Below are 13,266 nucleotides of genomic sequence, written 5' to 3'. Positions count from 1 at the left end.
GTTGGACCGCATCACTAACTGCTGTTTTTGGGAACCACAAATCAAATCAATTAGGTTGAGCGGGCCCACTAGATTGGTCGGCTTTATCCCTTTGCAGGGTATGAGCTTAATGGAAACCGCGAGGGGGGGTTGGGTGCCCCCCCCCCCCCCCCAATGTTTCAGTTAGAAGTGTAAAATATTCGAGTTTTCGTCCGAAAAATTTTAAATTATAAAGGATTGCCCCCAATTATTTTGTCAAAATATTTATACAATATTTATACAATATTATTCAGTGGTCAGTCAGTGATTCAAATTTACCATTAAAAAAGAATTTATAAGTCATAAATATTTTTTCCTAGAGTTATATTGGCTTAATAGTTATATTATTTAACCTTTTCACAATAATTTTACCTTTTTAGTATGTTTTTGTGTTAATTATTATTGTTGATATAATTAACTTAATTTATAATTGATGTTATTTTTGAACTTAAGTTTCACAAAAGTATGGTTCTTGATATTCTTTGAAGACAATCACCCAACGACCACCACCATCATTGGATTGTAATACAAGGTTAACTGTTAATAGCCATGCTGGATGTCACGTAACTAAAAATGTTGCAAATGCGGCGATTACATAGACAAATTATCCTTATATTTATTTATTTATTTAATTTAATTTAAATTATTTAATTTAAATTTAAATTTAAATTACTATATGATAATAGAAAAGGTGAATGAACAGTTGTTAAGGCTATTTTGGGGATTTAAAACTTTAACCCTTACACGTAGTTGGACACTTGAACACCTCGTCGTACACCGCTCCCACTTCAAAAAGGTCCACCTTAGAGAGATTGATAGACAGAGAGTAGCAACTATAGCACGGCAGAGACAGAGAGAGAGAGGAGCGGCGGAGATGGAGGAACCGGCCATCGTCTCCCGTCGGCCACCCTCTTGGCCTTCAGTCAGACGGTGGTGGGTTGTGGTGGTTAGTTTGTATAGAAAAAGAGAAGCTGAGGAATCAAAAGGTACGGTGGTTGGCGCCGGCGGCATCCGTGGGCGGAGGCCATCCTGTACTCACCACCTCTCATTAAGACAGGTACTAATTATTCTAGGGTTTTTTTTTGGGCAATTGATGATCTTATTTGGGGGTTTTTGTGGTGGGTTTGTAGATAGAGAAACCAGAGGTCACACCGCACCGACGCAATCTACGGCATCGACGGTGGTATTGGGTTCTCCAGTCACCGCACCAACTGTCAACAGTCGGGTTCCAAGTGGTGGATAATTTTGGGTATTGTTTGGATTTCTATAGGAATAAATTCATACATAATGAATTCCTGAGAATTAAGCAGGTAATTCCACAATATATTAGTATTATATTCGTATAGCAATATCTGGTTTCCAGTCATTTGCTGTGTTAGCAACTAAAAAGTGATGATGATTTGAGTTCTAGTGTTTGTTATTCTCATACTTTTCCCCAAATTCAAAGCAAAACGATACCTTTTTTCCTTTTGTTTTTTGACCATAACTTGTCGAATTGCTAGGTATTTCTAACATGCATACGTGAGTTGTAACTAAAATAGAAATCTGGATATTAAACTTACCACAAGTTTTTGATCATTTTAGTTAAACAACTAATTCTATTCTGAAATTGAAGCGTTTAATTTTCTTATTCCTTTTTTTCGTAATTTTTTAGCAGTGAGAGTAATACATTCTGTGTATTTAACATGAGCATAAACAATTATCTTCAAATTTGTTATTGAAATTTGTCTATTTAATTCTCAAAATGAATGTTTTTGTGTTAGTTTTGGAATGCAAGGAGAAGGATGTTCATGAGTAATTAATTAGCATGTATTTGGGATTGTGATGTTATTCTCTAAAGATGATTATTAATGCGTGGGCTGTTGGTATTCGCTGTGATTTGGGCAATGGCTTATTTGGGCTGTGAAGCCACATTGCTAAAATTCCACTGCTTCCCGTTCCATAATCTTTTGCAGTGGACAGAAAAACAGGAGAAAGAGAGAGAGTGGCGGTGATGGAGGAACTGGCCATGGTCTCCGGCCAGCTGCCCTCTTGTCCTTTTTGGGGGTTTCAACCTCCATTCGACCACTGAAGTTTTAGCGAGTGTGTTTTAGGTGACGACGTCTAGGGTTCTAGCGAGGTTTTGGCCTGTCACCTACCCGGTGATGATGGTGAGTTGCTATTTGGTGTGGCAACTCCGGTTGCAACCATAGCACCACTGAGCCGACTTCTCTTGACAACGATGAGGAAGTGTGACATTTTTTCTCTTTTACAGCGACGATGACGGTCTTTTCGGATCTGATTCTATTGGTGTTGGTGATTTCGTTTTTGGTCACCGAAGTTCAAGGCAAAATATTGTTCCAGTTTCAGTTTTAGACTCATAAGCTGTAAAAAACTCACGAAGGCTGTGATGACTGGTAGGCGCCATTGCTTGGCTGGCATAATCAAGGACGGTAAGTGTGATATTCTCCACTGGCAACCTTTTTTGTAGCCACGAAGGTCTGATTGCCAAATCTGAGCCGATTCGTTTAATATGTTAAATTAGTTGCAGCTTCTTAATTGGAAGTTAATATTCATGTTATCAACTCAAAAGAGGACAAAAACAAGGTCAAGAACATGTATATGAAGTGATCAAGATTTTGATGGGTTGTTGGAATAGATGGGGATTTATTGGCAGCTCTGTTCTTCAGGATTTAGGTTTGATAGCTCCACCTGTCACTTCACTTCAGTTAAATCTTGCTTCTTCTTTTTGTTTTATATATTAACATTTTTTTATTTATGATTTTTGCCATATTTATCATGTCGTTTCTTCTTTCGTATAGAATATTACTAATTGGAATTATCGTAGTTATGTAGGGGCTTGGGTTAATTTAAATATTTCAGTATGCCACATTGGACCCTCTGAGCTTGATGATGAATCAACTGTAGATTTCGGACTTTGGTTCTGCAACGGATGATTTCAGAACTGATTTGGCTATTAGCAAGCAAATAATAATACTCTCCTCCTCTTTGAAGGGTTTCTTGATGGTGTTCTTCTTCAGCTTTTGCCACATTTCGTTTTGCCCACAAAGCGCAAGTGCAGCCATTTTCGAAGTCATAGCTTATGGGCCAAAAGGAGATGGAAATACAGACGACACTGTTGTAAACCACGTCTATAATTTTAAGTTAAAGAGAATGTGGTTCCATTGCATGCTATAGAACCACATGCCACTTATATGTTTTCTAATTAGGTTCATTTCTGCAGGCTTTCTTTTGAGCATGGGTTGGTTTTTGTAACAACAGCCCGCGCAACCCCGACGATGGTCATGCCGCTAAGGAAGTTGTTTCAAATAGGCCCTGTTACATTCAGTGGTCCGTGCAAATCCCCTGCAGTGAATGTTCAGGTAAATTGAGTCTATAATTGAAATCATTAACGTGATTCTATTTTCTTTTTCTACAGATTGTTGTTTTGGAAAAGAATGTATATAAACAAGTTTATTCTTAATGGTTCAAACATTTTTATAATATCAGTTTCCTCTCATCAAACACCAATTCTACTTTCATGGAGCTATATTTATTATATTTCCCTTTTTGTTTATCGAAGCTTCATGTTATTTTATTATCATAACTTTTTAAACATAACTAGATGTTATTAAATATGATGTACCAAAACACAATTTATACATTTTCCATTAATATTTCAGGAAAAACCCTCATTGATTTATTTTGATTGACTTATATAAAATATATAATTCATATTCATATATTATATATTTTCTTATTTTACGTTGTGCTCTTTTCCTTAAAACGATTTAAGAGTAACTTTTATGTTTGTACTTTTATTGGTTCAAATTAATGTATATCTCTCTACGCCATATACATTTCCCATTAAAAATTAACATATATTCTTACACAAACATAAAATCGAATTACATTTTATTGAGGCTAACACTTTTTCCGCTACACTTTGTAACATAACAGGTCCAATGATATCTAAAAGAATTTCGAAGCTGAAACAAAGAGACTTCATATTTATCTGTAATAATACGAGTTATAAAAAGTGGGTCCCTGACCGGACGAGTGAGTTATGCTTGTCGTCCGTGAACCAGAATGTAATGCTAAACTAATTAAACATTTAAACCCACCCGAGCCTATTTTGAACATAACCCCATTTCATCCAAACCATACTGAACATGAATTTTAGGCGGCCCATTTCGACCCGTTACCCAAACTGATCCACTCAGGGCTTTGAGCGTATTCATGTCGGTACCCATTCAGGATGTAATTTGTGTATAAAACGTTTGTAACAGTTTGTTTTTGCACGCCGCAACGCGCGTGAGGTTAAATCCCTAGTTTAAATTAAATTCTCAACGTTTTGAACAGTAACTTTTTTTCTTTTTAATATTTTATTTTCATATTATAATAATAACAGTTATTTTCTTACTTTTTAAGTTGAATAAGCTTTGTGTCAATCGATACTTGTATCGAAAATACATGTATTATCTGGTTCGTTAGCGGTACATGAAGGTAAAAACCGGCACCAGCCTGTTACATACACGAAGGTAAAAACCAGCACCAACCTTTTACAGAAAACCCCAAAAGTCAGTACCGAAATGATTTTGAAAATCTTTATAGTTTGGGAAATTCGGTACTTCTACCCGGTACCATTTGCTCATCTCCGATCATAGGTACCGTACAAACAACAACGGTATCATGCAACTTTTTTTGTTGATTTTCTTCAACTTTTAATGATTTCTTTTTTTCAGTTTCAGGGGTTGGGATGAGCTCGGTGCCAACCGATATCGATACCGAAAATACCGCTTACGGTACCGGTATATGAAGGTAAAAACCGGTAGGCGCCAAAAGTAGGTACTGATTTTGTACTTAAGATCTTTTTGCTCGGGAAATTCAGTACAGGTACCCAATACCATTTGCTTATCTCTGACCACGGGAACCTTATATGAACAAAATCATTACCATAAAATTTTTTTGGTTGATTTTCTTTCGGTTATCTTTTAGTGTTTTTTTCTATATTGTAACACCTCGAATTTTTGTGTCCAATGATGTGTTAACACGTGTCATTTGTTTACACGTGGCATCTATAATAAATAAAGGACTAATTTTGACAAACCTTGAAAGTATATAAATTCGAGGGTTATAAATGTCAACAAGGGTAAATATACTGTATAGTATCCCTAAATAATGCTTAAACCTTCAAACGAATAAATTATAGATCGTACAAAAACAAAACGCGGAAGAAAGTGAGAGATTACAAACTACAGGGGTTAACTGTGTCAACATGTTTAATAATACCTCTGAGTGACCCTTTAACATTCCAAAGACTTTGTAACGGTATTATACCCTCACTAAAATAATATATATGAATTTCGCGAAGTTTCGATATGAAACGAGAAAGTTACGATCGAATTCGTAGAAGAAGGGTTAAAAGCGTCAACAGTGAAAGTTAAGGCTTTCCAATATAATTAATAAATAAACCGGGGACTTAATAATGCGGGTAAATAACACGAGGCCCCTATCGGTAAATAACCGAGGGCCAAACCGCAAAGTTACCCCTTCAAACCCGAAAGGTCAGGTGAATCATTACGAAAGATTTCGTTATTAATTACCGGATTCTGATAATCATGACAAAAGATTTTAAAAATCTGAAAAACAGACTTCTCGCGACCCGCGTGAAGGTTAGGCTTAAGTGTAAGCGGGCCGCGAGCCTCCTGTAAATTCGTTTCTGACATTTAGATTTAGGCGACCCGCGTAAAGGGAAGCCTGAATCCCCATGCGGGCCGCGTACGACGCCCAGATGCAGAAAGTTGTAGTTTTCTTGACTTTTGGAGCCTTGAACGATCAACAACCAACAAATGGGGCATGGGCACCCTATGCTCGACCCATAACACTTAGGGGACATCTACCCATCACCCCTGACCTGTTGTAGGTGTTTGTAATGATCATACATCCTTGACATTGGCTATAAATACCAAGGTTATGAGCATATGTTTACCACACCTCAAACAACACCTCTCTGATCATTCTAAGTGCTCCCAAGCATTCTCTTCTGCTCTATAAGCAAGAACACACTTCTGTAAGTCGTTCACAATTAATTTGGTCTTGCATTTCCATAGTTATAGCTTATAAACACAACCGTCGTAACTAACGGTTGTCATTACAATAACTTGCAAATGGTTCAGTCTTATGACGAATCAAAAATGGTTATGAGTTGGTATTTACGTGGGTAATAAACCACTAAAATGGTTCCCCCTGATCACCACTCTAACTATGTCAAATGTCGAGTCAAACGTGCGGTTAAAAAGTCAACAGAAAGCTATTTTAGCGATTTATGCATAATCTGTAACATATATGTTATGGAACCTGTTTTGACAATCATAAAACATGATAATAAGTATATAAACTTGTTTGCGCTCGTTTGAATCGATCATTTACTATATAGAACCGGTTCGGAGCCGAAAGTCGCAAAAGTTTGACTTTTGCTTTGACTTCAGTTCTGACCCGTTTTAATGAGGTATAAATATACCTTAGGACTCTCTTAGGACCAGGTCACATGTTGGTATAAACCTCTGTGGTCGGTTCATGAGTTATCCGAGTCTTTTGCGCAATTCCGTCATTCGCCTAAAAGTTGACCGTAACGGCCTTTTAAAATTTAAACGAGTATTTCGGACACGTGAACGGACCAAAACCTTACTTATTAAATTATAAGATGGTCCTTAAAGTTTCACGTCAATCCGAGGTCTAGAATGAGAGTTATGCTAAAAGGCGCACTTTTAAGAAAGTTTTGTAATTAACGGCGCAATTAGCATAACGCTCATCTAACCCAAGTTTTCGGCACCAAAACTTTTACCCACTGTGGTAAAATAATATTTTGGGAATTTTAAAGATTTTTAATAATTTTTACCTTGCTCATAACCTGCGGTTATGGCTACGGTTCGGTAAATATCGAATATGCCCTTTTTGGCCAAAACGGGAGTTCTACAAGGTCTTTTGACCCGATTCCAGTTGCTACTGGTTTTAAATAATAAATAAAGTATTTTAAGCTTTATAAGCTGTTCGGGAAACTCAGATTTCCTGTAGAACTCGAAAAGCCTTTTTAAAGTCTTTAAAATGACCGAAAAGCCCCTACGGGGCATAATATTAACTCAAACTCGTTACGAGCATTACGGAAGGTATCCTACTGATACCAAAATACTTTTAAGGCATATTGACTTAGGAAATAAGCGTAGGACACTTATGGTTAACCGTTTCGCCTATTTGCGCGCACGGTACGGCTCATGAAACTAGTTTTCGTGCAATAGCCGATATGAGTCAAATTATATTATTTGAACCCCAAAATCCAGAGTATGAACTATAAACCCATATAAAACAAGTCTCTGAACTTGTTGGGTCCAAATCATACTCCATTCTCGGTTTTCGCCTTTTCGTGCGAATTAACCATATCTATATATCGGAATCAACCGGTTTAAGCTACGGCTAATATAAGGACCGTTAGGATTCTAAGAGGTTAATTAAAACCTTCGTTCCAGATTAGGAGCCCCAGTAAAAGCTATCGGTGACTTGATCTAAATTAAGGATTAATACTTGCAAAGGTAAATACTTTAACTTATTTCCCCTATATGGGCTTGGGTTACGGTATATTAATACCGCTTGATTGAGCATTATATAATTCCATCGCTTAGGTGGTTAATTGATTAAATATGATCGGCTCATTTAAACAGTTTTGTTGCTTATAAGCCTTTGGGGGGGGGGGTGTTTAATGACCGTTGTCCCGGATATCCTTGGCATCATTTTACGAAATGGCCACGACCATCGACATCCCGGTGTAGGCGTACACCCGGTATAAAGTGTCGACACTAAAATTAAAAGACGTAGCCGTTGGTTTTTGTACTACGGTTTTACGCAAACGTGGTGTGTCTATAAATCTTTAACCCGGCACGACCCGGGCTACTGAACGCATAAAAGAACATGTAAAACGTTCACAAGATCATTATGAATTTTCCCAAGTTATAAAAGAGTTTGTGCCCTGTGCATTCAAATCAATTTTACTAAACATTTTCAAATGTGTCAGTTGAATGTATTTACCAGTGTAAACTGACGTATTTTCCCCAAAAAGATTAAGTGCAGGTACCTAAACGTAATTGGCTGGTATTAGCTCCCTAGCGTCGGGATAAGCCTCGCAAGCTTGATTGCAGTATCTGATGGAACAATACTTTATATTTATTTACGATCCACTGTGGATATATTCAACCCCTGTAATACATTTTGATATTACGATCAGAGGTTGAAATTTATATATTTATCTTATGCTTCCGCTGTGCATTATAAATTGTGTGGTTTGACTATATTGTTGCCAACATCGTCACGGTAATCCCCCACCGGGCCCACCGGTGAGACACGTGGAAATCGGGGTGTGACAGGTTGGTATCAGAGCCAACATTGAGTGAATTAAACACTATCCTATTGTGTGTAATCTAAATGACACAATTGCACGTACTTGAGTCTAGACAATTACTTAGGACAAATTCGGATTATTACTCCTTTTTGTCTTTATTTTCGATTTGATTTTTAATAAGTTTTGGAGCAGGAAAATGCCACCTGTTATATTCCGAGGAAGAGGAAGGGGACGAAGAGGCCGAGGAGAAATCGTGACACATCACGATAACGAGGCTGGACCATCTGGTACAAGACATCCTTCGATGACACGGAGCGAAGAGCCACAACGACGAAGAGTTCTTTACGAACCCGCGAGGCATTCCACTTCGCACAGCTCAACGCCATCCTACCGGCACTCCTTTGGGCCAGACTCAGAAAATAATCCCGACAACCCACAACCTTCCTTCATACCTCTACAACGTTCGGTATCGCACCGGAATTATGACGACCCTACTCCATACTACATAGGTCAGTTTAATCCGGCTGACTACATACAGGAACCTTCAGGTTTTGTTCCATTAGGGCCACAAGACCATTTTTCTGAAGATCCCATGGAGGAGGATGAGGATCCAACTGAACCAGCTCGTGGTACGCCCACGCATCCGATAGAAGTTTCTGATGGGTCATCCTTCCATGGAACGCCCTATCAAGGACCTGACAGTTTCCAAGCGATGTTTGACCGACATGAGTGGTACTACACACCACCTCAACAGACATCTCAACAACCGAGACATCCACAGGATCCCTCTGAGGATTTACGCTTTGAGGCAGTTACGCCACCACCTCCGCCACCGGCACAACCAGTAATACCTGATCCGCCGAGGCGTAGGAGGACAAATGCTCGTATGTCTACACGAGGAGGAGGGGGTATCCACTTCAGCACTCCTCGACATTCTAGTAGTAGCCACTATCCGCCACTACAAGAAGAAGGACCTTCAAGTCCTATACAGGAGGCGAACTCCGCACCAGTTGCACGAAATTCGCCACCATTTGGGTATGACCAACCCATACCAGCTTACACAGGTCCAACGGCTTACAACCCGTTTGAACCATCACAAGCACAATACAACTACGGCTATGAGCGCGACCCATATGTGGTGTCGGCAAGATATAATGCGCGCTACCCTGACGGAGCACATGGAAACATGGGACCACCGGACTACTCAGCTCATGGGTATCCAATACCTCCCAGACCTCCAGTTCCGCATCAGGCGCCACAACCACGATTTTCTCCTCCTGAACAGGAAGAAATACTCCATCGACTAGATCGTGTGGAGAGAGAATTCGAGGAAGAAAAGAAAAGCCACCAAGGATTTCTCAAAGGCTTGGCGAACCTACTAAAGGGCAAAAAGAAGAAACGTGACCACTAGCCCTTAATAGTAGTACTACTGTAATTTCTATTTTGAAATAAGTCCCTGCGTGGACAACTTATCATATTTCAGTCCCTACGTGGACTTATCTTTAGTCCTTGCATGGACACCTATCTTGTATTAGTCCCTGCGTGGACTTGTCACTTATTTTAAAACCTCTATGGAGGTATGTATTATTGAAAGACCCGTTTAGGGCAATATGTAATAGTATTTGAGATTTTGGAATGTATGTTATGAGTTTTGTTTTAATATATATAAAAAATAAATCAAAACCATTCCTTTTATATTGATCTGCCTAAATAAAGAATCTTAAAAGGTGAAACCTAGCTTGGGGTCTTTTAAGATCTAGTCAAGATGGTACGACCTAATTGAAAAGATTCTGATTCCCTGTTAACCTCTGTACGCATGTTAACATTCATGGCAGATGTGATTCGTTATAATCACGCACGTCATTCTTATACAATAATCCTTTAAGGATTTCAAAACCCAACTAAATGATTTATAAATCGTGGGTTAAATCACCAATGAAGGTGATCAATATTAAAACATCCATTAGTGATGTAGTGCCTACGGGCCAGTATTATAAAGACATCCATTAGTGATGCATTGCCTACGGGCCAACATATTAAAACATCCATTAGTGATGCAGTGCCTACGGGCCAGAACTATTAAAACATCCAATAGTGATGTAGTGCCTACGGGCCAGTATTATAAAGACATCCATTAGTGATGCATTGCCTATGGGCCAACATATTAAAACATCCATTAGTGATGCAGTGCCTACGGGCCAGAATTATTAAAACATCCATTAGTGATGTAGTGCCTACGGGCCAGTATTATAAAGACATCCATTAGTGATGCGTTGCCTACGGGCCAATATTATTAAAAACATCCATTAGAGATATAGTGCCTACGGGCCAACCATATTAAAAACATCCATTTGAGATGTAGTGCCTACGGGCTAATCATATTGAAACATCCATTAGAGGTGTAGTGCCTATGGGCCATAATAATTGTCTTATAACGACAAAAGACAGTGGTGGTCTATGACTCCCTGTCGAAAAGAGATAAAGAACTACGGTTCAATTCTCTATGCCTTGATTCTATGAAATCTCGGCTAATATTATAAAACATCATCATGATTAGGCTTTGTGCCGCCAATACTATTTATATAGTTAAAATAGGATATATTCAAATCCTAATATTTAATGAAATAAAAAGTTAACCAAATATGGTCTCTGTACCATGGTTGACAAATTGTCATAAAAGACAATCATATAATAATCTCCTAAATTAAAATTTTGTTATCTTCTGTAACAGATTCAAGTTACAATGGCGGATCCCAATGGAGAGAACAGCCACACAAATGAAGATGACTATGACAATGCGTCAGTGCATTTGACAGGCGCACAACTGAAGGCTCTGATCAACAATGCTGTCCAGGCAGCTATTGATCGTCAACATACTGAGTCTCAAGGCAGAACTGTGTCAAAACCACCCTCTAAACCAAAGACACACTCCAAACCACCCTCTGAACCCAAGAAAGATGACGACAAACATTCGTCTACTGAGCACAGCGTTCATCGCGATAGAGAATATACTGATGCGTCAAGTGCTAAGGGTTGCACCTACAAATACTTTGTATCATGTAAGCCCCGTGAATTTACAGGGGAGAAAGGTGCGGTTGACTGTATCACCTGGCTAGACGAGATGGACACGATAGTGGACATCAGCGGGTGCGCTGAGAGGGACGTGGTTAAGTTTGTGTCCCAGTCATTCAAGGGCGAGGCCCTGGCGTGGTGGAGAGCTCTGGTGCAGGCTTCAGGTAAGTCTGCCTTGTACAAAATGTCATGGGGGGAGTTTATTACCCTCATAAAAGAAAACTACTGCCCTCAGCACGAGGTTGAGAAGATTGAGGCTGATTTTGTCTCACTAGTGATGACAAACTTGGATTGTCAAGCTTATCTGACAAGCTTTAACACTATGTCACGACTGGTGCCATATCTTGTGACACCAGAACCTCGAAGGATTGCCCGATTCATTGGGGGCTTAGAGCCGGCGATCAAGGCCAGCGTAAAGGCCTCTAGGCCAACGACCTTCAGGTCAGTTACTGACCTCTCCTTGTCTCTTACACTTGATGCTGTCCGTCTGAGGGCACAAAGGAGCAAGGAGGCTGAAAAGCGAAAACGTGAGGATGATACCTCACGAAAGTCTGGGAAAAAGCACCGTGGAAACGGTGAGAGCAAAAGAGGGTCAGAGGCAAAGAAGGAGGGGCAAGCTGATGGAAGACCTTACTGCAAGGTCTGCAAGAAAGCTCACTCCGGGAAGTGTAGGTTTGCGTCTGGTTCACAGTCGCAACAAAGGACTCCACCCTGTGGGCTATGCAAGTCCAAGGATCATAAGACAGTGGAGTGCAAAAAGACAAAGGACGCAACCTGCTATAATTGTAATGAAAAGTGGCATATAAAGAGTAATTGCCCGAAGTATGCCAAGAAGGCGGAAGAGACGAAGAAGTCGAATGCGAGAGTTTTTCGCTTGGATGCAAAGGAAGCGGTTAAGGACGACAATGTGCTTACAGGTACTTTTCTCGTAAATAATATATTTGCAAGAGTACTGTTCGATTCTGGCGCTGATAAATCCTTTGTAGACCAGAAATTTTGCCAACTACTAAATATGCCAATCAAAACCCTTGACGTGAAATACGAAGTAGAGTTAGCAGACGGCACGACAGAAACCGTCTCTACTGTTCTAGAAGGATGTGAAATATCCATTAGGAACCATTCTTTTCCTTTATCTCTACTTCCTTTCAAATTAGCGGGTTTTGACATTGTGCTAGGCATGGACTGGTTATCCCGTAATCAGGCCCAAATCATTTGCGGCAAGAGGCAAATAGTTTTAAAGACTCCGAGTGGTGAATCTCTTACCATTCGAGGAGATACGCAGTACGGGTTGCCCGAAGACGTATCTATGCTGAAAGCTTCAAGGTGTTTGAACAGAGGCTGTGTAATTTACATGGCTCAAGTGATAATTGAAGAACCAAAGCCGAAGATCGAGGATCTTCCTGTCATTTCTGAATACCCCGAGGTTTTTCCTGAAGAACTACCTGGTTTGCCACCAGATAGACAAGTGGAGTTCAGAATTGACATCATTCCTGGAGCAGCTCCGATAGCAAGAGCACCTTACAGATTAGCGCCGACGGAAATGAAAGAACTGAGGACCCAGTTGGATGAACTGCTGGCGAAAGGTTTTATCAGACCTAGTTCATCTCCCTGGGGAGCTCCTGTCCTATTTGTAAAGAAGAAGGACGGATCGATGCGGTTGTGCATCGACTATAGAGAGCTAAATAAAGTTAGCATAAAGAATAGATATCCTTTACCAAGGATCGATGATCTATTCGATCAGCTGCAAGGAGCAAGCTACTTCTCAAAGATCGACTTAAGGTCGGGCTATCATCAACTAAGGGTCA

The 13,266-nt window shown here is 39.7% G+C and overlaps 1 long non-coding RNA gene across 13 annotated transcripts; it reads left to right on the top strand.

The window, feature by feature from the left end:
• Nucleotides 1-761: 761 nt before the first annotated feature.
• Nucleotides 762-4,977, top strand: LOC110905573. Of its 13 annotated transcripts, XR_004891805.1 has the most exons (8): nt 763-1,075; nt 1,149-1,328; nt 1,782-2,168; nt 2,273-2,450; nt 2,543-2,694; nt 2,846-3,138; nt 3,242-3,380; nt 3,958-4,977. It is a non-coding gene; the product is annotated as an uncharacterized LOC110905573 (long non-coding RNA). The 13 variants fall into 13 exon arrangements; XR_004891803.1 differs by having other exon boundaries at nt 762-1,075; nt 1,782-2,450; nt 2,846-3,135; XR_004891801.1 differs by having other exon boundaries at nt 1,782-2,450; nt 2,549-2,694.
• The last annotated feature ends 8,289 nt before the right edge of the window (nt 4,978-13,266 follow it).

The sequence above is a fragment of the Helianthus annuus genome, chromosome 4 (assembly GCF_002127325.2).
Source record: "Helianthus annuus cultivar XRQ/B chromosome 4, HanXRQr2.0-SUNRISE, whole genome shotgun sequence".
NCBI lineage: Eukaryota > Viridiplantae > Streptophyta > Magnoliopsida > Asterales > Asteraceae > Helianthus > Helianthus annuus.
This window is presented reverse-complemented; position numbering and strand designations above follow the sequence as displayed.